This window comes from Odocoileus virginianus, chromosome 4 (genome assembly GCF_023699985.2).
Source record: "Odocoileus virginianus isolate 20LAN1187 ecotype Illinois chromosome 4, Ovbor_1.2, whole genome shotgun sequence".
Taxonomy (NCBI): Eukaryota; Metazoa; Chordata; class Mammalia; order Artiodactyla; family Cervidae; genus Odocoileus; species Odocoileus virginianus.
This window is the reverse complement of record NC_069677.1, coordinates 75,867,479-75,894,235: the sequence shown is the minus strand read 5'-3', so window position 1 is coordinate 75,894,235 and position 26,757 is coordinate 75,867,479. Positions and strand designations below refer to the sequence as shown.

At 37.9% G+C, this 26,757-nt stretch overlaps 1 protein-coding gene and 1 pseudogene across 3 annotated transcripts in view; both read right to left on the bottom strand.

The window, feature by feature from the left end:
- The window catches only part of CPNE4 (copine 4), a 689,746-nt gene that overhangs the window by 439,107 nt on the left and 223,882 nt on the right, over positions 1-26,757 (bottom strand). The window lies entirely within an intron of this gene.
- Positions 20,487-24,760, bottom strand: LOC110121906 (activity-dependent neuroprotector homeobox protein pseudogene; annotated as a pseudogene).

Genomic DNA, 26,757 nt, shown 5'->3' with positions numbered 1-26,757 from the left:
AGGAAAAAGAATTTTTAAAAATGAGGATAGTTTATGAGACCTCTAGAACAATATCAAGCATATTAACATCTACTTTAGAGAGATCCAAGAAGGAGAATAAAGAAAGGCACAGATAATTTATTTGAAGAGACAATAGCTGAAAAGTTCCCTAAACAGGGAAAGAAAACAGACATCTAGGTCCAGGAATCACAGAGAGTCCCAAACAAGATGAACCCAAAGAAGTCCACATCAAGACACATTGAAATTAAAATAGCAAATATTAGAGATAATTTTAAAAGTGGCAAGAGAAAAGTAACCAGTTATATACAAGAAAACTCCCATAAAGGTATCACATAAATTTTCAGTAGAAACTTCGCAGGCCAGAAAGGCATGGCATGATATATTCAAAATAATGAAAGGAAAAGAGCCTATAACTGAGAATACTCTATCCAGCAAGGTTATTTTTCAGATTTTAAGGAGCTCTCAAAGCTTTACAGACAAGTAAAAGAAAAAGGGTTAAGCAACATTAAATAGGCTTTACAATAATTGTTAAAGGAATTTCTCTAAGCAGAGAAAGTCACAATTAGAAAGATGAAAATTATGAAAAAAAAAAAATCTCACTGGTAAAGGCAAACAAGCAGTAAAGGTGGTGGATCAATCACTTATAAAGCTAGTAGGAAGATTAAAAGGTAAGAGTAGTAAAACATCTATATCCACAGTAAGTAGTTAAGGGATATACAAAACAAAAAGGTATATAATATGACCAAAAACATTACATGTAGGTGAGGGGAGTAAATATATAGGGTTGTTAAAATGCACTTGAACTAAAGAGACGATCAATTTCAAGTAATCATGTATATACACACACAATGTTATATATAAACCTCATGGTAACTGCAACCCAAATACCCTTAATAGATACACACACAAAAAAGAGAATGAAATCCAAAGATAGCACTAAAGATAGGCAGAAAATCATGGAAAGAGAGGAAAACAAGGAGAGAGGAGGAAAAAGAAAGAAAGAAAAACCCACAAAACAACCAGAAAACAACAAAGCTGGAAATAAGTATATGCTTATCAATAATTAGTTTAAGTGTAAATGGACTGAATGCTCCAATTCATGGAATATTACTCAGCCATTAAAAAGAATTCATTTGAATCAGTTCTAATGAGATGGATGAAACTGGATCCCATTATACAGAGAGAAGTAAGCCAGAAAGAGAAAGACCAATAAAGTATACTAATGCATATATATGGAATTTAGAAAGATGGTAACAATAACCCTATATGCAAAACAGAAAAAGAGAAAGTAATTAGCCTCCAACTAATAAAAATAAATGGAAAAAAAGAAAAAAACAGAGATTGGTGAATGGGCTAAAAAAAAAAAAAAGACCCATATATATGCCATCAACAACAGACCCACTTCAGATCTAGAGATAAGTAGACTGAAAGTGAGGGAATGGAAAAAGATAATTCCATTCAAGTGAAAAAAGAATACAGAGAGAAGTAAGCCAGAAAGATAAAGACCATTACAGTATACTAACACATATATATGGACTTTAGAAAGATGGTAACGATAACCCTATATGCAAAACAGAAAAAGAGACTCAGATGTATAGAACAGACTTGTGGGGTAACGATTCTTATATCAGACAGAAAACTGGGGTAGCTGTACTTAGACAAAGTAGACTTTAAAAGAAAGACTAGAACAGACAAAGGACATTACATAATGAGATCAACCTAATAAGACATATAACAATTGAAAATATAAATATGCATTCTAAATAGGATTGGATGTATAAAAACATAAAGAAATTTTAACAAGCATAAAAAACAAATTGACTGTAACACAGCAAAACTAGATGACTTTAACAGTCACATCAATAGACACATATTCAGACATAAAAAAGAAAACACTAGCCATATGATACTTTTTAATTAAGTATGGTTATTAAGATGTACTTAATATTTACAGAACATTCATCTACAAACAGCAGAATATATGTTTCTTTTCAAGTGCATATGGAATATTCTCCAGGATAGATCACATGTAGGGCACAAAACAAGTCTCAGTAAAATTAAGAAGACTGAAATCACCTCAAACATCTTTTCTGACCTCAACACTAAAATGCTGGAAGTAAACTATTAGGAAAAAAAAAAAAAAAACAGCACTAATAAATAACCAATGATCACTGATGATGTCAAAGAGCAAATAAAAAAATACATTGAAAAAAATGAAAATGGAAATATAATGATCTAAATAAAAATCTATGGAGTTCATAAAGCAAGTTCTAAGAGGGAAGTTTGTGGTGACACACACCTATGCCAGAAAATAAGAAAAATCTCAAAAAATATAATCTTATACCTAAAGGAACCTGGAAGAAGAAAAACAGACAAAACTCAAAGTAGAAAGTAAAGTGAAAGTGAAAGTCGTGCAGTCGTGTCCAACTCTGTGAGATCACATAGACTATACAGTCCATGGAATTCTCCAGGCCAGAATACTGGAGTGGATGGCCATTCTATTCTCCCGGGATAGAACTCAGGTCTCTCACATTGTATGAGGATTCTTTACCAGCTGAACCACCTAAGAAATCAGTAAATATTGGAGTAGAAATAAATGAAACAGACCAAAAAAATAAATAAATAAATAAAAATAAAAAATCAATTAAACTAACAAATCTTTTTTGAAAAGACAAAAAAAAAAAAAAATTGATAAACCTTTAACCAGACTCATCAGGAAAAAGAGCCCAAATAAATAGAATCAGAGACAAAAGAGGAGTTACATCTGGCACCACAGAAACACAAACGATCATAAAGGTAGTTGTTACTGTTGCGGTTCAGTCACCCTGTTGTGTCTGACTCTTTGCAACCCCATGGACTGCAGCACACTAGGCCTTCCTGTCCCTCACCATTTCCCAGAGTTTGCCCAAGTTCATGTTCATTGCATCGGTGATGCCATCCAGCCACCTCATTCTCTGACACCCTCTTCTCCTTCTGCCATTAATCTTTCCCAGCATCAGGGACTTATCCAATGAGTCATCTGTGCACATCAGATGACCAAAATACTGGAGTTTCAGCTTCAGCATCAGGCCAACCAGTGAATATTCAGTGTTGATCTCCCTCAAGATTGACTGGTTTGAGCTCCTTGCTGTCCAAGGGACTTTCAAAAGTCTTCTTCAGCACTACAGTTCATAGGCATCAATTTTTGGCACTCTGCCTTCTTTATGGCCCAGCTCTCACATCCATATGTGACCACTAGGAACACCATAGCCTAGACTATATGGACCTCTATCAGCAGGGTAATGTCTCTGCTTTTCAACACACTGTCTAGGTTTGTCATTGTTTTCCTGCCAAGAAACAACCGTCTTCTGATTTCAAGGCTGCAGTTACCATCTGCAGTGATTCTGGAGCCTGGGAAGAGGAAATCTGTCACTACTTCCACCCTTTTCCTATCTTGAACCAATCAGTTGTTCCATATTGGGTTCTAACTGTTGCTTCTTGACCCAAATATAGGTTTCTCAGGAGACAGATAAGATGGTCTCATATTCCCATCTCTGTAATAGCTTTCCACAGTTTTTCAGGATCCACACAAAGTCATTAGCATAATTGATGAAACAGAGATAGATGGTTTTCTGAAATCCCCTTGCCTTCTCTATAACCCAGTGAATGTTGGCAATTTGCTCTCTAATTTCTCTTCCTTTTCTCAACCCAGCTCAGGCATCTAAAAGTTCTTGGTTCACAGAATGCTGAAGTCTCTCATGCAAGATTTTAAGCATGACCTTACTGACATGGGAGATGAGTGCAACTGTCTTATTGTTAGCACATTCTTTGGCACTACCCCTCTTGGGAACTGGGATGAGGATTGAACTTTTCCAGTCCTGTGTCCACTGCAGGGTCTTCCTGATTTGCTTTCATAATGAATGCAAAACCTTGATGGCATCCTCCTTTAGGGATTTGAATAGTTCTGCAGGAATTTCACCACATCCACTAGTTTTATTAATAGCAATGTTTTTTAAGGCCCACTTGACTTCATACTCCAGAATGTCTGGCTCTGGGCGACTAACCACACCATCATAGCAGTCAGGTTCATTAAGATTTTTTTTTTAATAGTTCTTCTAGTTCTTCTGTGTATTCCTTCCATCTCTTCTTGATCTCTTCAGCATCTACTAGGTCTCTACCATCTTTTACCCTATATTGTGTCAATCTTTGGGCAGAATCCTCCCTTGATGTTTCCAATTTTCCTGAAGAGATCTCTAGTCTTTCCCCTTTTATTGTTTTCTTCTATTATTAAGCACTGTTCATTGAAGAAGGTCTTCTTGTCTTATCTAGCTATTTTTTGGAACTCTGCATTTAATTGGATGTACTTATCCCTCTCTCCTTTGCTTTTTGCTTATCTTCATTCTTCTGCTATTTGTAAAGCCTTGTCAGAAAACCATTTTGCCTTCCTGCTATTCTTTTTCTTTGGGATGATTTTGTTCACCACCTACTGTACAATATTACAGACCTCTGTCCATAGTTCTTCAGACAAATGGTTAACTAGATCTAGTCCCTTGAATCTATTCATTATCTCTACTGTGAATTCATAAGGATTTAAGCCATACCTGGCTGGTCTATTGTTTTCCTGGTTTTCTTTAGGTTATGTCTGAATTTTGCTATGAGAAGCTGATGATCTAAGCCACAGTTAGCTCAAGGTCTGGTCTTGTTTTTGCTGACTGTATATAGCTTCTCTATATTTGGCTGCAAAGAATGTCATCAATTTGATTTTGGTATTGACCATTTGGTTGTGTCCATGTATCAAGTTGTCTCTTGTGTTGTTGAAACAGAGTATTTGCTATGACTAGTGCATTCTTTTGGCAGAATTCAGTCAACATTTGTGCTCCTTCATTTTGTTCATTTGTTAAGAGATTACTATAAACAATTATACATTGATGAAACAGATAACCAGAGAAAATAGATAAATTCCTCACTTCAGTTCAGTTGCTCAGTCATGTCCAACTCTTTGTGACCACATGGACTGCAGCATGCCAGGCTTCCCTGTTGATCAACAACTTCCAAAGCTTGCTCAAATTCATGCCCATTGGGTTGATGATGCTATCCAACCATATCATCCTCTATTGTCTTCTTCTCCTCCTGCCTTCAATCTTTCCCAGCATCAGGGTCTTTTTCAATGAGTCAGTTCTTCACATCAGGTGGCCAGAGTATTGGAGATTCAGCTTAAACATCAGTCCTTCCAATGAATCTTCAGGACTTATTTCTTTTAGGATGGACGAGTTTGATCTTGCAGTCCAAGGGACTCTCAAGAGTCTTCTCCAACATTAGAGTTGAAAAGCATAAATTGTGTGCTCAGCTTTCTTTATAGTCCAACTCTCACATCCATACACGACTACTGGAAAAACCATAGCTTTGACTAGACGGACTTTTGTCACCAAAGTAATGCCTCTGCTTTTTAATATGCTTTCTAGTTTTTTTCATAGCTTTTCTCCCAAGGAACAAGTGTCTTTTAATTTCATGGCTGCAATCAACATCCACAGTGATTTTGGAGTTCAAGAAAATAAAGTCTGTCACTGTTTCCATTATTTCCCCATCTATTTGCCATGAAGTGATGGGACTGGATGCCATGATCTTTGTCTTCTGAATACTGTTTTAAGCCAGCTTTTTCACTCTCTTCTTTCTCTTTCATCAAGAGGGATTGGGTGGAGAGGGAGGTGGGAGGGGGGACCGGGATGGGGAATACATGTAAATCCATGGCTAATTCATTTCAATGTATGACAAAAACCACTGCAATGTTGTAAAGTAATTAGCCTCCAACTAATAAAAATAAATGGAAAAAAAAAAAGAAAAAGAGGCTCTTTAGATCCTCTTCGCTTTCTGCCATAAGGGTGGTGTCATCTGCATATCTGAGGTTATTGATATTTCTCCCAGCAATCTTGATTCCAGCTTGTGCTTCATCCAGCCCAGTATTTCGCATGATATACCCTGCATATAAGTTAAATGAGCAAGGTGACAATATACAGACTTGATGTACTCCTTTCCTGATTTGCAACCAGTCTGTTGCTTCTTGACCGGCATACACGTTTCTCAGGAGGCAGGTAAGGTGGTCTGGGATCCCCATCTCTTTAAGAATTTTCCACAGTTTGTTGTGATCCACACAGTCAAAGGCTTTTTCGTAGTCAATTAAGCGGAAGTATATGCTTTTCTGGACTTCTCTTGCTTTTTCTATTATCCAACAAATGTTCGCAATTTGATCTCTGGTTTCTCTGCCCTTTCTAAATTCAGCTTGAACATCTGGAAGTTCTCGGTTCATGTACTCTTGAAGCTTAGCTTGGAGAATTTTGAGTATTTGCTAGTATGTGAGATGAGTGCAATTTCTAGGATAAATTCCTAGAAATACACAATATCCCAAGACTGACTCAGAAAGAAATAGAAAATATGAACAGACTGATTACCAGTATGAAACTGAATAAGTAATTTAAGAAAAACCAACTTTACCAAACAAAATTCCAGGACCAGACAGCTTCACAGGTACATCCTATCAAACAATTAAGGAAAAATTAACACCTATCTTTCTCAAACTATTCCAAAAATTTTAAGAGAAAGTGGTGCTTCTGAACTCACCCTATAAGGCTAGCATCACCTTGATACCACATTGCCAAAGGTACCATAAGAAAAGAAAATTATAGTCAATGTTACTCATGCCCATAGATATAAAAATCCTCAACAAATATTAGCAAACAAAATTCAACAATACGTTAAAAGAATACACCATGATAAAGTGGGATTTATCCCACGAAATCAAGAATGGTTCAATATCAAAAAATCAATCAGTGTTTTAGGCCATATAATAAACTGAAGAATCAAAATTATATAATCATTTCAGTGATGCAAAAAAAGCTTTTGACAAAATTCAACATCCATTTATGATAAAACCTCTTCAGACGGTGGGTATAGAAGAAACATAACTCAACATAGTAAAGGCTATATATGACAAACCTAGAGCCAACAACCATGAATAGCTGAAAGCATTTCTTTTACAATCAGAAACAAGACATGAATGCTCACTCTTACCACTTTGATTTATTATAGTATTAGAGGTCCTAACCACAGCAATCAGACAAGAAAAAAAAAGAGAGAGAGATTCAAATTATAAAGGAAGATGTAAAATTGCCATTGTTTGCAGATGACATCCTAAAGACAATACCAAAAAATTAGTGGAACTAATAAATGAACTCAGTAAGTTACAGAACACAAACTTAACATACAAAAATCTGTTGTGTTTCTATACACTAAAAAAACAAACAAACAAAAACTATCAGAAAAGAAATTAAAAAGGTGGGAGGGGGGACCGGGATGGGGAATACATGTAAATTCATGGCTAATTCATTTCAATGTATGACAAAAACCACTGCAATGCTGTAAAGTAATTAGCCTCCAACTAATAAAAATAAATGAAAAAAAAAAAAACCACTTACATCTGTATCTAAAAGAATAAAACACTTAGGAATATATATTATTAAGGAGGCAAAAGTCCTATCCTAATAAAATTATGAGACATTGATGAATGTAATTGAAGACAATACAATCAAATGGAAAGACACACCATGCTCATGGATTACAAGAATTAATGTTAAAATAACAGTATTCCCCAAGGAAATCTATGGATTCACTGCAATCCCTATGAAATTACCAGTGGCATTTTGCACAGAACTAGAACAAATAAACCAAAATTTATATAAAAACACAAAAGATAGCAAATAGTCAAAACAAACATTACAGAGAATAACAAAGAGGGAAGTATCATGCACCTTGATTTCAAAATATACTACAGTATCAAAAAAGCTACAATAATCAAATCAGCTTGGTTCTAACACAAAAAAAGACACACAAATCAATGAATCAAAATAGTCAAGAAGTAAACACATTAATTATGTGTTTATTAATCTATGACAAGATTGCAAGAACATACAATGTGGAAAAGTGTTGGGAAATAACTCCTCAATAAACAGTGTTGGGAAAACTGGACAGCCATACACAAAATAATCAAACTGGACTACTTTCTCACATCATATACAAAAATTAACTCCAAATATACTAAAGACTTAAATCTAAGAACTGAAACCATTAAAAAAAAAAAAAAACAAACAAAACTAGAAGAAAACATAAGATAGTATGCTCTTTGACATCAATCTTAGCAAATTTATTTTATTTTTTAGGTTGATTTATTTTAATTGGAGGATAATTACTTTACAACATTGTGATAGATTTTGCCTTATATCAGTATGAATCAGCCACAGTCATACAGGTGTACCCTCCCTCCTGAACTCCACTCCCCACCTCCCTCCCCACCCTATCCCTCCAGATTTTCACAGAGCACCAGTTTTGGGTGCCGTGCATCATAAACCAAACTTTCACTGGCTATCTGTTTATATATGATAATGTATATGTTTCAATGCTATCCTCTCAAATCATCCCATCCTCTACTTTCACTGAGTCCAAAAGTCTGTTCTTTATGTCTGTGTCTCCTTTGCTGTCCTGCACATTTCATCAGTACCATCTTTCTAGAACCCATATATATGTGTTAATATACAATATCTTTCATTCTCTTTTTGACTCACTTCAGTCTATATAATAGGCTCTAGGTTCATTCACCTCATTAGAACTGACTCAAATGCATTCCTTTTTATAGCTGGATAATATTCCATTGTATATATGAACCAGAACTTCCTTATCTATTCATCTGCTGATGGACATCTAGGTTGCTTCGATGTCACAGTTATTGCTTCTATAGCAAATTTATTTTGGATATCTCCTTGGGCAGAAGAAACAAAAGCAAAAACAAACTTGTAGTACTACACCAAACTTGAAAGCTTTTGCATAGCAAAGGAAACTTTCAACAAAATGAAAAGGCAGCCTACTGAATGAGAGAATATATTTGTAAATGACATCTGATAAGGGGTTACTAGATAAAATATACAAAGAACTCATACAAATCAGTATAAAAAACCAATTACAACATAGACAGGGAATCTGAATAGACATTTTTTCAAAGATGTACAGATGGGTAACAGACACATGAAAAGATGCTTAAAATCACTAATCATCAGGGAAATCCAAATCAAAGGCACAGTGAGACATTACCTCAGACCTGTCAGAATGCCTAGTCAAAAACACACAAAATAACCAGTGTTGATGAAGACGTAAAGAAAAGATAACTATCATGCACTACTGTTGGAAATGCAAACTGGTGTAGCTACTATGGAAAATAGTATGCAGGTTCTAGCCAAAATGAAAGACAGAACTACTATAGGATCCAGAAATTCTACTTCTAGCTATTTTTCCAAAGAAAACAAAAACACTAATTTGGAAAGATTTATGTACCCTTACATTCTTTGCAGCATTATTCACAGTAGTTGAGATATGGAAGTAACCTAATTATCAAGAGATTAATGGATAAATAATATTTTATTATATATAATATATATATAAAAATACATATATATATGTAGTTGTTGTTTAGTCATTGTCATGTCTCTTTTGCGATCCCATGGACTGTAGCCCACCAGGTTCCTCTGTCCACGGGATTTCTCAGGCAAGAATACTGGGGTGGGTGGCCATTCCTTCTCCAGTGATCTTCCTGCCCCAGGGATCGAACTTGCATCTATTGCATTGGCAGGTGGACTTTTTTTTTACCACTGAGCCACCAGAGGAGACCATATATATATATGTTCTGTTATAAATATATAAAGTAATTAGCCTCCAACTAATAAAAATAAGTGGAAAATATATATATATATATATGTTTCTGTTATAAATATATATATATAAATATATGTTTCTGTTATATATATATATATATATATATATATATATATATATATATGCTTCCTAGGTGGCACTAGTGGTAAAGAACCTGCCTACCAATGCAGGAGACATTAGTACCTAGGTTGGGAAGATTCCCTGGAGGAGAGCATGGCAACCCACTATAGTATTCTCGCCTGGAGAATCCCATGGACAGAAGATTCTGGCAGGCTCCAGTCCATAGGGTCACAAAGAGTCCGACACAGCTGAAGCAACTTAGCATGCATGCAAGCACCAATGTGCGTGTGTATGTGTATAAAACAGAACATTATTCAACCATAAAAGAATGAAACCTTGCCATCTGTGACAACATAGATGAACCTCAAGGTATTATGCTAAGAGAAATAAGTCAGAGCAAGACAAATGTCATATGATTTCACTTATTAATAAATGTGATCTCTAAAAGGCAAAAGAAATAAACAAACATAACAAAGCATAAAGACTCATAAAAAGATACAAAGAAAAACTGGTGGTTACCAGAGGCAAGGTGGGGAGGGGTACATGTATAAAAAGGTAAGGGAGATTAAGAGGTACAAAATTCCAGTTATAAAACAAGTAATTCTTGAGGATGTAATGTATGGCAAAGAGAACACAGTCTATAATAGTGCAATAATTTTGTATGCTGATGGGCGATAACTAGACTCATCATAGTGATCACTTTATACATTTATTTCTACTTAAGTCTTTCTGAAACTGGACATATATTTCCATATCTGCAGAAAATCTTTCATTTGGAGTCAGAAAATAACTGCAAAACATCACTTACTGGAAAGATTCTAAAAAGTTTCACTCAGTTTCATTTGACTCAAATGTTTAGACATCATCACTCTGCTCAGGATTCAGCATTACTTATTCAGGTCTTATTACAACCCATTGGAAAAGATTCTGATGATGGGAAAGATTGAAGGGAAAAGGAGAAGGGGGCTAGAGGATGAGATGACTAGATAGCATCACTGACTCAATGGACACAAATTTGAAAACTCTAGGAAATAGTAAAGGACAGAAGAGCCTTCCATGCTGTAGTCCACGGGGTGCAAAGAGTCAGACATGACTTATGATTGAACAACAAAGGCACAAGGATGTTTCCCTGGGGTTCTGTCCTTTGCCATTTTTTCTTCTATTCTACATCTTCTTTTTTAACAACATCTCTCAAATATAGGGCTTCAAGTAACACACATACTTCATTGCATTAGAAACCTACATTTGCTGTTCAGGGATGGTTCTGTGTGTTAGAAATCTATTTCAAGTTGTTTTTCTAGATATCTTCAAGACCTCAAATCTCTTTTAATCCCTCTTTTGGCTTTTGAGACTACCATAACCACATCTCATAAGCCAAAATTCTCAGTCATCTTTGACTTTCTTACTATCTACATCAATATAGATTACAAGCCCTCTTGATTCCTCTACTTAAATTTCCAAAATCCATCACACCCTCTCTGTACTTACAGTCCCTATCTTAGTTTAGACTCCCATCACTTATTGCCTGGATAAGCTAACAAAGAGCACTTGCTCATTTGCCTAACCCTGATTCTTCCTACATAATCTACCTTTCACATGACCAACAGTTGGTCTTTCATCAGTTCTCAAATTATCATAAAACCTTGACTATTACAAAGACCAATGAATTGTCAAAGACTTATATAATGTCTTCCACTATCAGGCTTCAAATCACCTGTCTCCCCACCTGCCAGAAAACCATTTGTCTCTTTTAATCACGCCATGTGTCTTTTAATGGATACTCTTCCCTTTTTGATGCCCTTTACCTCCTACTTTATATGGTAAAACTTTCATATCCTTCAAGGCCCCCTCAAAGCGCATGAATGGATGGAGCTATGGAGAAAGACTGGTCAAAGAGGCTTTCTGATCGCCAGCTACAAGAGGCTCAAAAAAAGACTTTGACAGGGCCATAACTCCAGCAGTTGAGGCAGTCCGTGTCTCTGCACACTTGGCACCGTCAGGATCCCCACAAGCCGAGCAGCTGTGCCATGTTCAAGCTCAACTCTCACTGGGGCAGAGCTGCCACAAAGAGAGTCTTCCGTCTATGTGTGCAGAGTCACTTCGGTCATGTCAGGACTCTGTGACCATGTAGACTATGGCCTGCCAGGCTTCTTGTTCAGGGATGGGGGTTCTCCAGGCAAGAATACTGGAGTGTACTGGCCAACATTGGCTGCCATACCTTTCTAGAGTGCTGTATTTCCTGCTGTCCTAGCCGCCAACTCTGCTGAGTACCTGGTGCTGCCAGAACCCCTGAGACCCAAGCACCTGCACCACCTCCACACCTGGCCCTCACAGGGGCAGACTCAAGTCCTCCAGGGCAGCCTCAGGAGCAAACCCCAGGGGACAACCCACCTGCAGAAGTGGAAATAAAATCCCAACTGAAATCCAGGGGCAGCGTGGCTAACAAAAAAGACCAAAAACCTTCCCACCAGCTGTACAAGCTGCAGATTAAATCCACATGATCAACTAGGCAGACTCTGTGTCTATGGAATATATAAAAGGCCATTGAGAGCACCCACAGAAGAAAACACACTAGTTCTGATAGTTGTGGACATTGGAGGCAAGAATATACAGGAGTAGAAACATATGAGAGTCTGAGTTGCCCCCACAGCAGGTCCAGAGACCAGTGCAGCATTGGAAGGCACCCTAGAGGGGTGAGGTGGACTCTGACTTCCAGCGAGGGTAAGGACTCTGACAGCAGTGACTCAAGAAAAACATTTATTATTCTTATGCTTTGACTTGTTCTGTAGATTCTTTTGGATTTTTAAATTTCTTTTCTTTTTTCCCCCTCTGTTGTAGTTGTTGATTTTATTGGCACTGCTGCTGCCGCTGCTGCTGAGCTTTTCTTGTTTTCTTACTGCACAGAAATAAGAAAATTGACTTATTTCTTATTTAAGTCACATTTCTTATTGCTGTTATAAACTCCCACCTCTACATTGGGTTTTTGCAATTCTGTGGAGTTTTCCTTTTTTTCTCTCTCTTTTTTTAAAATTTTAACTTTTATATTTTAAACCTATTATTATTTTTTATACATTTATTCCTTTTTTGCTTTTCCTGCTGTTCTTTTCCCCTTGTAGTTAATCTTGATTGTATATAAATCTTCTTTATGTATCTCTATTTAACTTTGCATATCTATTCTTTCTTTCTTCACTTTCTCTACTTTCCTCTCAATATATTTGTTAGTTTATTTTCTTTGCTTTAATCCCCAATTGCCACCTTGCTTTAGTTTTGTTTTCCAGTTTGTGCTTTAGTTAGGTTTGTTCTGATAGATATAATTTTTGGTTTCCTTTGTTCACCAGGTCAAACTATAGTACTTTATTTTTGTTGGACTGTTTTGATTTTGCTTATGGGTGTATATTTATATGTATATGTTCACTCTTAATTTTTATTGTTCTTATAAACTTCTGTCTCTACAGTGGGCTTTTGCAGTTCTGTGGAGTTTTCCTTTTAATAAGACTAAAAGCTAAAAGCTCTTAATAAAACAAAAACTAAAACTTGGTTCTTTGAGAAGATAAACAAATATGACAAACCTCTAGCGAGATTCATCAAGAAAAAAGAAGAATCAAATCAACACTTAGAAATTAAAAACAAGAGGTTACAAGCAACAATGAAGGAATACAAAGCATTAAAGAGACTATTATGAACAACTATATGACAATAAGATGGATAATCGGGAAGAAATAGATTCTTAGAAAAGTTCAATTTTCCAAGACTGAACCAGGAAGAAATAGAAGCTATGAACAACCCAATTACAAGCACTGAAATTGAAGCTGTGATAAAAAATCTCCCAAAAAGAAAAGACCAGAACCAGATGGCTTCACTGGAGAATTCTATCAAACATTTAGACGACAGCTAATGCCTATTCTTCTAAAACTCTTTTAAAAAATTGCAGAAGAAGGAACACTTCCAAACTAATTCTATGAGGCCACTATCAGCCTGATACCAACACCAGACAAAGACAATATGAAAAAAAAAAAAAAAAAAACTAACAGGCCAATATCACTGATAAACATAGATGCAAATATCCTCAACAAAATTTTAGCAACCAGAATTCAGCAACACATCAAAAAGCTCATACACCATGATAGAGTTGGGTTTATTCCAGGGACGCAAGGATTCTTCAACATATGCAAATCAATCAATGTGATACACCATATTCACAAACAGAAAGATAAAAACCATATGATCATCTCAATAGATGCAGAAAAAGCCTTTGAAAAAATTCAGCACCCATTTATGATGAAAGCTCTTAAAAAAATGGGCATACAAGGAATCTACCTCAACATAGTAAAGGCCATATATGATAAGATTACAGCAAACATTATGCTCAATGGTGAAAAAATGAAAGTATCCCCCCTAAGATCAGGAACAAGACAAGGGTGTCCACTTACACCACTATTATTCAACATAGTTTTGGAAGTCCTAGCTACAGTAATCAGAGATTAAAAAGAAATAAAAGAAATTCAGATCAGAAAAGAAGAAGTAAAGCTCTTACTGTTTGCAGATGACATGATACTGTACATAGGAAACCCTAAGGATAGTAGCAGAAAATTACTAGAGCTAATCAGTGAATTTAGCAAAGCTGCAGGATACAAAATCAATACACAGTAATCACTTGCATTTCTAAATACTAACAATGAAAAATCAGAATGAGAAATTAAGGAATCAATTCCATCACCATTCAAAAAAAAAAGAAATATCTAGGAGACAAATGTCTCCTTTATTTTGTCTCCTTACCTAAGGAGACTAAAGAGCTGTACACAGAAAATTATGACACTAATGAAAGAAATCAAAGACGACATAAACAGATGGAGAGATATTCCATGTTCCTGGGTAGGAAGAATCAATATTATGAAAATGACTATACTACCAAATGCAATCTACAAATTCAATGCAATCCCTATCAAATTACCAATGGCATTTTTCACAGAACTAGAACAAAAAATTTCACAATTCATACGGAAACACAAAAGACCCCGAACAGCCAAAGCAGTCTTGAGAAAGAAAAATGGAGCTGGAGGAATCAACCTTCCTGACTTCAGATTATACTACAAAGCTACAGTCATGAACATAGTATGGTGCTAGCACAAAAACAGAAATATAGACCAATGGAACAAGATAGAAAGTTCAGAAATAAACCCATGCACCTATGGGTACCTTATTTCTGACAAAGGAGGCAAGAATATACAACGGGGCAAAGACAGCCTCTTCAATAAATGATGCTGGGAAAACTGGACAGCTACATTAAAAGAATGAAATTAAAACACTTCCTAACACCATATACAAAGATAAACTCAAAATGGATTACAGACCTAAATGTAAGAGCAGAAACTATAAAACCTTTAGAGGAAATCATAGGCAGAATACTCAATGACATGAATCAAAGCAAGATCCTGTATGACCCACTTCCTAGATTAATGGAAATAAAAACAAAAGTAAACAAGTGGGACTTGATTAAACTTAAAAGCTTTTGCACAGCAAAGGAAACTTCAAACAAGGTGAAAAGACAACCCTCAGAATGGGAGAAAATAATAGCAAATGAAACAACGGACAAAGGATTAATTTCCAAAATATACAAGCAGCTCATACAACTCAATACCAGAAAAACAAAACAAAACAAAAAAAAACAATAAAAAAGTGGGGAAAAGACCTAAACAGACATTTCTTCAAAGAAGTCATACAGATGACTAACATACATATGAAAAGATTCTCAACATTGCTCATTATTCAAGAAATGCAAATGAAAACCACAATGAGATATCACCTCACACTGGTCAGAATGGCCAGCATCAAAAAGTCTACAAACAATAAATGCTGGAGAGGGTGTGGAGAAAAGGGAACACTCTTGCACTGTTGGTGAAAATGTAAATTGATACAACCAGTATGGCAGACTGTATGGAGATTCCTTAAAAAACTAGAAATAAAACCACCATATGACCCAGCAATCCCACTCCTAGGCATATACACCCCGAGGAAACCAAAATTGAAGGATACATGTATTCCATTGTTCATTGCAGCACTATTTACAATAGTGCTGAACATACAATAGCTAGAACATGGGAGCAACCCAGATGTCCATCGACAGATGAATGGATAAAGAAGTTGTGGTATATATACACAATGGAATATTAGCCATAAAAAGGAACAAATTTGAGTCAGTTCTAATGAGGTAGATGAACCTAGAACCTATTATACAGAGTGAAATAAGTCAGAAAGAGAAAGAGAAATATCATATTCTAACATATTTATATATACGGAATCTAGGAAAATGGTACTGAAGAGTTTACTTACAGGACAGCAGTGGAGAAACAGACATGGAGAATAGACTTATGGACATGGGGAGAGGGGAGGAGAGGCTGAGAGGTATGGAAAGACTAACATGGAAACTTACATTACCATATGTAAAATAGATAGCCAACGGGAATTTGCTGTATGGCTCAGAAAACTCAAACAGGGGTTCTGTATCAACCTAAAGAGGTGAGATGGGGAGGGAGATGGAAGGGAGGCTCTAAAGGGAGGGGATATATGTATACCTATGGCTGGTTCATGTTGTGTTTTGACAGAAAACAACAAAATTCTGTAAAACAATTATCCTTTGATAAAAATATTGATTAATTAAAAAATACACATTTAAAGGAGAAACAAGTGACATGTAATAAGATTAGATAACATGGAGACAGGGTAGATTCATAAGGTAATTGTTGTTTTGTAAAGTGACCGTTTCCCACTTACCAAAACACAATTATATGAATTAATGAAGCTTGCCAAAGGAGATTAGGGGAAGAGTTGCACCCAGCTCCTGACACAGCAGAAAACAAATTTCTGCGATAAAGAATCAAAGTCATCTTCAATGAGAGAGAGCAAAGAAAAGAATACAAAAAAAAGGGCAAAATGAGAAAAAGATACCACTAAACATTAAAACAAAACAGCAAGCATAAAACATGAAGCACCGATACCTCAGCAACTAGTCAGCAACATTCAGAAATTCAGGTGACAATTGAGAGAGGCAGCTGGTGCTACTGGGAGAGAGGGAAGAGTCTGCTGTCTATGTTCATACAAGAAGCTATAACTCACACTCTGAGGTTTTCCTGATGCTAGGAAAGAGATGGAAAAAGGGCTGTGACACTCAGGAAGAACTGACACCCCCACAGCCCTTGGGGAATGGCTGCTGGTGCAGAGTGTAAGAAAAGCTGTAAGGACAAAGAGCACTGGGAGCTGGTAAATTGAGAATCCTTGAATTCAGAATGTACTTGTCCTCAACCAAAGGACAAGTAAAACATCAAATTTCTTTTCTTTTTTTTTTTTTTTAAGGGCTGAATTTTTTTTCCATTTATTTTTATTAGTTGGAGGCTAATTACTTCACAACATTGCAGTGATTTTTGTCATACATTGAAATGAATTAGCCATGGATTTACATGTATTCCCCATCCCGTTCTCCCCTCCCACCTCCCTCTCCACCTGATTCCTCTGGGTCTTCCCAGTGAACCAGGCCCGAGCACTTGTCTCATGCATCCAACCTGGGCTGGTGATCTGTTTCACCCTAGATAATATACATGTTTCAATGCTGTTCTCTTGAAACATCCCACCCTCGCCTTCTCCCAGAGTCCACAAGTCTGTTCCATACATCTGAGTCTCTTTTTCTATTCTGCATATAGGGTTATCGTTACCATCTTTCTAAATCCCATATATATATGTGTTAGTATACTGTAATGGTCTTTATCTTTCTGGCTTACTTCACTCTGTATAATGGGCTCCAGTTTCATCCATCTCATTAGAACTGATTCAAATGAATTCTTTTTAATGGCTGAGTAATATTCCATGGTGTATATGTCCCACAGCTTCCTCATCCATTCGTCTGCTGATGGGCATCTAGGTTGCTTCCATGTCCTGGCTATTATAAACAGTGCTGCGATGAACACTGGGGTGCACGTGTCTCTTTCAGATCTGGTTTCCTCAGTGTGTATGCCCAGAAGTGGGATTGCTGGGTCATATGGCAGTTCTATTTCCAGTTTTTTAAGAAATCTCCACACTGTTTTCCATAGTGGCTGTACTAATTTGCACTCCCACCAACAGTGTAAGAGGGTTCCCTTTTCTCCACACCCTCTCCAGCATTTATTGCTTGTAGACTTTTGGATAGCAGCCATCCTGACTGGCGTGTAATGGTACCTCATTGTGGTTTTGATCTGCATTTCTCTGATAATGAGTGATGTGGAGCATCTTTTCATGTGTTTGTTAGCCATCTGTATGTCTTCCTTGGAGAAATGTCTGTTTAGTTCTTTGGCCCATTTTTTGATTGGGTCATTTATTTTTCTGGAGTTGAGCTGGAGGAGTTGCTTGTATATTTTTGAGATTAATCCTTTGTCTGTTGCTTCATTTGTTATTATTTTCTCCCAATCTGAGGGCTGTCTTTTCACCTTGCTTATAGTTTCCTTTGTTGTGAAAAAGCTTTTAAGTTTCATTAGGTCCCATTTGTTTATTTTTGCTTTTAAAAACATCAAATTTCAAGCAGTGAAAAAGAATGGACCCCCACAGTGTAGTCATGGGGGGCCAAAATCAACTCTGCCACTAAGAAACAAAAGGACAGGGAGACAATGTTAAATGAGCCACTCATTATTTTAACTCCAGTCCCAAGAAAAACCTGGAGCTGAGGTGACCTGAAGAGGTCCCCTTAGCTAGTCTCAGAAAATTCTAGCAACTTTCCTTGACAGTTTAATCAACCCTCGTTTTACAACTGATTGTCATTTTGGGAAGGTAGGGGTGTACATTGGATATTTAATATTCTTCAAGAGATCTTGAATTTTAATTTTGGCTCTACCACTAACTAGCTCTATAACCTTGGAAAAATAGCATCCCCTCTCTGGATTTCATTTCTTTATCTGTAAAGTGAAAGCGATACACCATCCATCTCCCAGTCCCCTCCATCCTTTATGTAGAGGGGCAATGAACAATAGGTCTTCCTCAGGGGCTCAGCAGTAAAACCTGCAATGCAGGAGATGCAGAAGACGTGGGTTTGATCCCTGGGTCAGGAAGACCCATGGAAGACCATGAATCTCATAGACAGGGGAGCCTGTCTGACTACAGTCTGTAGGGTCACAAAGAGTTGGACACAACTGAAGCAACTGAGCAGCATGCAATGAACAGTATGTATTTTCCTTATAAAAATGCTTGGAAGGAAAGTTATGACCAATCTAGACAGCATATTAAAAAGCAGAGACATTACTTTGTCAACAAAGGTCTGTCTAGTCAAGGCTATGATTTTTCCAATAGTCATGTATGGATGTGAGAGTTGGACTATAAAGAAAGCTGAGGGCCAGAGAATTGATGCTTTTGAACTGTGGTGTTGGAGAAGACTCTTGAGAGTCTCTTGGACTGCAAGGAGATCCAACCAGTTCATCCTAGAGGAAATCAGTCCTGGGTGTTCATTAGAAGGACTGATGTTGATGCTGAAACTCCAATATTTTGGCCACCTGATGTGAAGAACTGACTCATTTGAAAAGACTGATATTGGGAAAGATTGAAGGCAGGAAGAGAAAGGGACGACAGAGGATGAGATGGCTGGATGGCATCACCGACTCAATGGACATGAGTTTGGGTAAACTCTGGGAGTTGGTGATGGACGGGGAAGCCTGGCGTGCTGCAGTTCATGGGGTCGTAAAGAGTCAGACATGACTGAGTGACTGAACTGAACTGAACTGAATGCTTCAAAAACAAATCTCAACAATCACTCTTCAAAATCAGATTTTATCTAGCAATTGTCTTTTTTTTTTTTTTTTTTTTTCCCAGCAGATGAATGGATGAGGAAGCTGTGGTACATATACACCATGGAATATTACTCAGCCATTAAAAAGAATTAATTTGAATCAGTTCTAATGAGATGGATAAACTGGAGCCCATTATAGAGAGCGAAGTAAGCCAGAAAGATAAAGACCATTACAGTATACTAACACATATATATGCATTTGTCCTTTTAAGAAGGCAATTCTTTTAACTTCTATTTAGTTTTCTGAATTCCCACCCATGAGAATAGTGCTACTAGTATCTTAAAAACAAAATCTGTCAAGGATACAGGATTTAAGTTTATGAAATGCATTTGTATCACTTAATCTCTACAACATTAAGGTGAGGAGTGGTAGAAAAGGCTTTTAATTGTTCCCCTGTATCCATTCTTTTTGTCCTCAGAGGAATCAGCTCCTGGTTTTTGTTGTAACCTGTGGCCACACCTGAAATGATGAATGCCTTTCCCAACCTCCTCGCACATCTAGGTGTGATACTCTCTAACTTCTGGCAGAAGCAGTGTTATAATTTCCAGCAAACACCCTTTAAAATAGGTGGCCATGCATATCTTTCCTCCATCTCCTTCCTGTTGGCTGAGATGCAGACCAGTCGGGAGAAGTCAAGCAACATCTTGGACCAAAGTAGAAATTCCAGGTGAAATATGGCAATGCAACAGGATAAAATGCCTTGATTCCAAATGACCCCAGAATTTGCTTTAGCAGACCCTGGATAATATGTGAGCAAAATAAACTTGTGTTTTGTATAAATAATTAACACTTTTATTTCCCTTGCAGCCCAAATAATTCCTTAGTGATACAAATATAGGAATTAACAACTTTATTTTACAAATTTAATAAGTTGCTGAAAGTTTTGAGAGCTAACATATGAATACAGGACAATTTTTTTAAAGCACAATACTGCAATCTATTTAGATGCTGAAAATGAATACAAAGAGAAATAAAGAACACAAAATTATACATACTACAACAGTGTGTCATATATTAGATGGTATAAATGAATACACCAGGGTGGTGTTTAACAAAAATAAAACTAAATATCCAAAAAGCAGCACTCATTGGTTTGCTGCTTCAATACAACACATTTCCACACAGATCTAAAAGATGTCAAAATCAGTAGCTGCAAAGTCAATACTGCATGTGACATTTAGCTTAAAAGATTTTAGAAAACATCTCCAATACCAGTTTTTGGTTTTGTCAGCTGTAATGTCAAGCGTATTCAGAACAAGAAAAATTCTTTAATACAAGAGAGTCCAGATATATGTCTTATGTGGCTGGTCTCTGTCACAAGATTGCACAAGGTTAGGTACAAAAACTAAGTCTGTCCCTAAGTCCACACTAGTATAGTTTCAGGCTTTTGGTAGGTCAACCAGATACAATGCTTATTACACAGCAAGGGCAACACTAAAAAAAGACATGAATCTATGATGGATGGGTATACCATAACAATATCATAAGCATCACTTGAATAGGTCTTAAAAGACTGTACAAATATACATTTCAACTATTCAGAATGAATACATGAAAAAAAATTGATTTCCCTAAAGTCCACTGTACACATTGGACTGGTAGCTTGTGTGTTGGCCCTACACTGCCATTTTAATCAGGAGAACATTTCTCATGGACATCCAACCAAACATTGTTTTACAGAGGGAAAAAAATGTGGAGAAGGCAGATAAAACAAACCTATGCTTTTTCTTGTGTGCATTCATGAGCCACAAGCTTATTGGTTTTTCACATTTAGTTACTGTGTCTGTCACAGAACGTTTTAAAGCAAGATCAGCCAATCATGTGTCACCCACAGACTTAGAAATAACCATTGAGACTGGAGTGGCCACATGTCCCCACACCCTGATGACCCAGCACTCAAAAGGCAGTACCAGTTAGAACATAGTTTTGCAGTCATAGCTGTAAGGAGAACAGAGTTTCAGGCTGCAGCATTTGTCACCAATGCCAGAGAACCTGGCCCTTAAGCCTGATGGCTGCTCAGTTTAGCTCCCGTCAAGCTGCCATGCATCAGCTCAGTTATTCCATTGTCATGTTGTCAAACTGCTCCCCTTCCTCACTGTCAGTTGTGCTATTCTGCCACTCAATCTGTGGGGTGGATAAGTGCTCATCATTTTCAGTTGCATTCTTCCACCGTGACTGGTCCTTGGACTAAAACCCTTCAACTTTTCCATAGGAGCTATTCTTCCATTTCATCAGCTGTCATCCTGCATAGTAGCCCTTTTTTGGCAGCTGGCTTACTGCTCCTTGCATCTTCACTTTGGCAAGATTCAATGGACCAGGTTCCTGTTTTCATCTCACATGTGTTGTCCTCAAAGTCTGACACTTGTTGGGAACCAGGGCCACTCTTCAGATGGAGAAGCACCATCTTTCCACTCAACAATATCATCTTGGCCAACCTCACTATCAGAGGCATCATGCATTAGTTCGGTTGGTTATTGAGTAAAATGAACAGCTTCATATTTTGAACCATCCTCCTCCTTTTGGTCTAGCTTCTCAGATCCTAAAGCATCTTGAGAAATTACCTTCAGTTGTGTTCATCTGGGTTATCATTAGGGATTTTAGACTCAACCTTAAAAACAGGGTTAAAATGACAATCACTTCCATTGGACTCTTCTTCCAAATTTTCAAAACTGTCTAAGGAACTGTCATCTTCCTTCCCAAGATTGAACTTTTTGTCTGCTGTTTTACTAGCATTGACTCTGGAATCCTTCTCATCATGGTTTTCAAATAGCCACTCAGCATCAAAATCCATCTATGCTTAACTTTTTAAAAATTCTTTCATGTTGAAGCCCAGTAACACACCAGGCTTGTACTTTTCACAGTCTCAGACACACTTCTTCCTCTTGTTACTAAAATGGAAAGCAATGTCACTTTTCCACAACCATAGGCTGGCTGCCAGCTTCTCATTTTCATTCCTGGTGGGATAGGGTTGTTTGTTGAAATATTTTGTTAGGAAGCTTTTCCTGGCTTCATAGGAATCATCTTCATGACCCTTAGGGTCTAAAGCTAAAACAACAGGCTCCTCAGGCTCTCTTTAAAGAAGCCAGGTGAATCGCTATCTTCATCTAACTTTCACTTCTTCAGCAAAGGAAATTCCATTTGCTCATAAGTGCACATCACAGGTGCCAGGTCTGGTGACTCATTAAGCATTTGTCTTGTCTTGGCCATTTTGGGTCTTCCCAACACCCTTGCAGTGAACCAGATGCAGAGTGACAGTCAAGGCATCATGTTGCTGGTATACACACCAAGGCAGTGGATGCACTTGTAGGTGAGCTTTTTATCCATTGGATGAACCATCTGAATAACTTGGTGTCTCTCTCATAAATGATGTACAAGTGCATCAGATATGGGTCCTTTTAGGACTGAAAAGCAAAGAGGGCAAAGAGTTTTCGCAACATGTTTTTTATAGGGCACTGCAGCTTGAGGTGAACTTTTAACAGGGATATCTGCCTTTTCTTGCACTTTTGGCTGTGGCTTTGGAAGGATGGGTGGGTTATTTGGGGCATGGTAAGCAACAGATTCAGTGGGAGCATCCCTCAGGTTATACGTGGTTACAAGCAGATAGATGTTAGCATGACTACCCTACTGCAATGCCAAATCAAAACTCAGAGTAGAATCTGTTTTTGGTCCCATCTCTTCATTAAAGTGAACCAACTCCATGTGTGCCACCATCTTTTCCATATCATTGAAGGTTGACCAGCAATATGGACATGACAGACCATGAGTTAACATACAGTTGAGCAAAGTGTCTGTGGGCAAATAGTGATTACAGTAGAGGCATTTGCTAGTGAAATTGTGTATTTTCAAAACGTAGTTTGGCACTGCTGGGACATTTTCGGCTTTATGTTCTTTTTCAAAGTGCACACTATACACATTGTCAGGAAAAAGCTTATTACAGAATGTACATAGTTTCCACTTCTGAGTTGAGGAAGTATTGGGTAATGGAGGGCCAGTGGCAGCTGCAGTCAGCTTGGAGCTGGACTGACCTAATACTCTGGATACATGTGACTGGGAGAGGAAAGGAGACATTAACTGGTCTGAAGAGAAAGACGGGGCATTTGGAGACTGCTGTGAGTATGTTGCTGGCACCTGGGTCCTCTGTTTTGACCCAAGACAGTAAGATCTTCCATTGCCACTTGGAAGTAACTGTTTTACAGACTCAGACTACTGAGGGATGGAAACAGGTGCCTGGCCATCTAGCCCCAGTCTCATTGACTGACCAACACACAGCCCTGGCCTACAGATTTGACTCCATAGTTGTTCTGCTGCAGGTGAACATTGGACATCATGTTGACATCTGTTGAATTTAAGTTAGGCTCTGGTATTGAGTCAATTCACCATCTGCTGTGATTACAAAGACCTGACTTTTCCAGAAGTGAGGGAACCAATTCTTGATTGGAGTCCATGACCTTCTTCTCTTGAGGTTTGAGAGCAATTAGCATCAAGGGTTTGGATCTGGGAACTACCACACTTGTGTGGCCAATCATGGCAGTGATCTGATAGCCTGTGTGTTCGTGGTCTTCAACGACATGTTGTACCAAAGCTCTGTAGGACTTTGGCATAAAAAAGGCATCGTTTCCAGTGAATACTACTTTCTTCCCTTGCATTCGTGTCTAAAGGGACTGCAGCACTGAATGATTTTTCTCCTGCCCTTGCTATGTAAAGTGCTACCACATGCTGAAAATGTTCCCTATAAAAGTGCTTCCTAACTATTTCTTAAAGTGGATCTTGGTACAGCTTGCTCTACACTGACAACCTGCTTAGGTTTAAGGCCATCACTTTTGCTTTTATCTTTGAATGTGCTGAGGCTACCTGGTGCGCTGGCGTTTGGAGCATGAAGTATTTTAATGTGTTTCCAAAGTCTTTTTGTCTGCATTGAATGTACAGTAGAGACAATTAAGGAGAATCCTATTTTCAAAGCCTTCACTATGGACATTCCGGAAATGACTTTTGTAGGCAGAGAAAAACTTTAAAGAAAATGGGCAAGCACTGTAGCAAAAAGGTTTTGTCCAACAGTCCTGTTTTTTTGTAAGCAAAGGATCCCATAGCCTTACATCCTCCCATGTAGTGTTTTTCAAATAAAAATCTTTAGGTTCAAACTGTTTAAAGTCTTCTGTGTGTTCTTCACAGTTCAGTTCAGTTCAGTTCAGTCACTCAGTCATGTCCAACTCTTTGCCACCCCATAAATCGCAGCACGCCGGGCCTCCCTGTCCATCACAAACTCCCAAAGTCTACCCAAACCCATGCCCATCGAGTCAGTGAAGCCATTCAGCCATCTCATCCTCTGTCTTCTCCTTCTCCTCCTGCCCCCGATCCCTCCCAGCATCAGGGTCTTTTCCAATGAGTCAACGCTTCACATGAGGTGGCCACAGTATTGGCGTTTCAGCTTCAGCATCAGTCCTTCCAATGAACATCCAGGACTGATCTCCTTTAGGATGGACTGGTTGGATCTCCTTGCAGTCCAAGGGACTCTCAAGAGTCTTCTCCAACACCATAGTACAAAAGCATCAATTTTTAGGTGCTCAGCTTTCTTCACAGTCCAACTCTCACATCCATACATAACCACTGGAAAAACCATAGCCTTGACCAGATGGACCTTTGTTGGCAAAGTAATGTCTCTGCTTTTTAATATGCTATCTAGGTTGGTCATAACTTTCCTTCCAAGGAGTAAGTGTCTTTTGATTTCATGGCTGCAATCACCATCTGCAGTGATTTTGGAGCCCCCAAAAATAAAGTCTGACACTGTTTCCACTGTCTCCCCATATATTTCCCATGAAGTGATGGGACCAGATGCCAAGATCTTAGTTTTCTTAATGTTAAGCTTTAAGCTAACTTTTTCACTCTCCTCTTTCACTTTCATCAAGAGGCTTCTTAGTTCCTCTTCACTTTCTGCCATAAGGGTGGTGTCATCTGCATATCTGAGGTTACTGATATTTCTCCTGGCAATCTTGATTCCAGCTTGTGCTTCTTCCAGCCCAGCGTTTCTCATGATGCACTCTGCATAGAAGTTAAATAAGCAGGGTGACAATATACAGCCTTGACGGACTCCTTTTCCTATTTGGAACCAGTCTGTTGTTCCATATCCAGTTCTAATTGTTGCTTCCTGACCTGCATACAGGTTTCTGAAGAGGCAGGTCAGGTGGTCTGGTATTCCCATCTCTTTCAGAATTTTCCACAGTTTACTGTGATCCACACAGTCGAAGGCTTTGGCATAGTCAATAAAGCAGAAATAGATGTTTTTCTGTAACTCTCTTGCTTTTTCGATGATCCAGCAGATATTGGCAATTTGATCTCTGGTTCCTCTGCCTTTTCTAAAACCAGCTTGAACATCTGAAAGTTCACGGTTCATGTATTGCTGAAGTCTGGCTTAGAAAATTTTGAGCATAACTTTACTAGCGTGTGTGATGAGTGCAGAATATAGAGAAAACCATTAGGCCATCCAGGTATGACCTAAATCGAATCCCATATGGTTATACAGTGGAAGTGACAAATCCGTTCAGTTCAGTTCAGTTGCTCAGTTGTTTCTGGCTCTTTGTGACCCCATGGACCACAGAATGCCAGGCCTCCCTGTCCATCACCAATTCCCAGAGTTTACCCAAACTCATGTCCATTGAGTTGGTGATGCCATCCAACCATCTCATTCTCTGATGTCCCCTTCTTCTCCTGCCCTCAATCTTTCCCAGCATCAGGGTCTTTTCAAATGAGTCAGCTCTTCGCATCAGGTGGTCAAAGTATTGCAGTTTCAGCATCAACATAAGTCCTTCCAATGAACACTCAGGACTGATCCCCTTTAGGATGAACTGGTTAGATATCCTTGCAGCCCAAAGGACTCTCAAGACCTAAATCAAATCCCATATGATTATACAGTGGAAATGACAATTAGATTCAAGGAATTAGATCTGATAGAGTGCCTGAAGAACTACTGATGTAAGTTCCTAACATTGTATGGGAGGGAGGAATCAAGACCATCCCCAAGAAAAAGAAATGCAAAAAGGCAAAATGGTTGTCTGAGGAGACCTTACCAATAGATGAGAAAAGAGAAGCAAAAGGCAAAGGAGAAAAGGAAAGATATACCCATTTGAATGCAGAGTTCCAAAGAATAGTAAGGAGAGATAAGAAAGCCTTT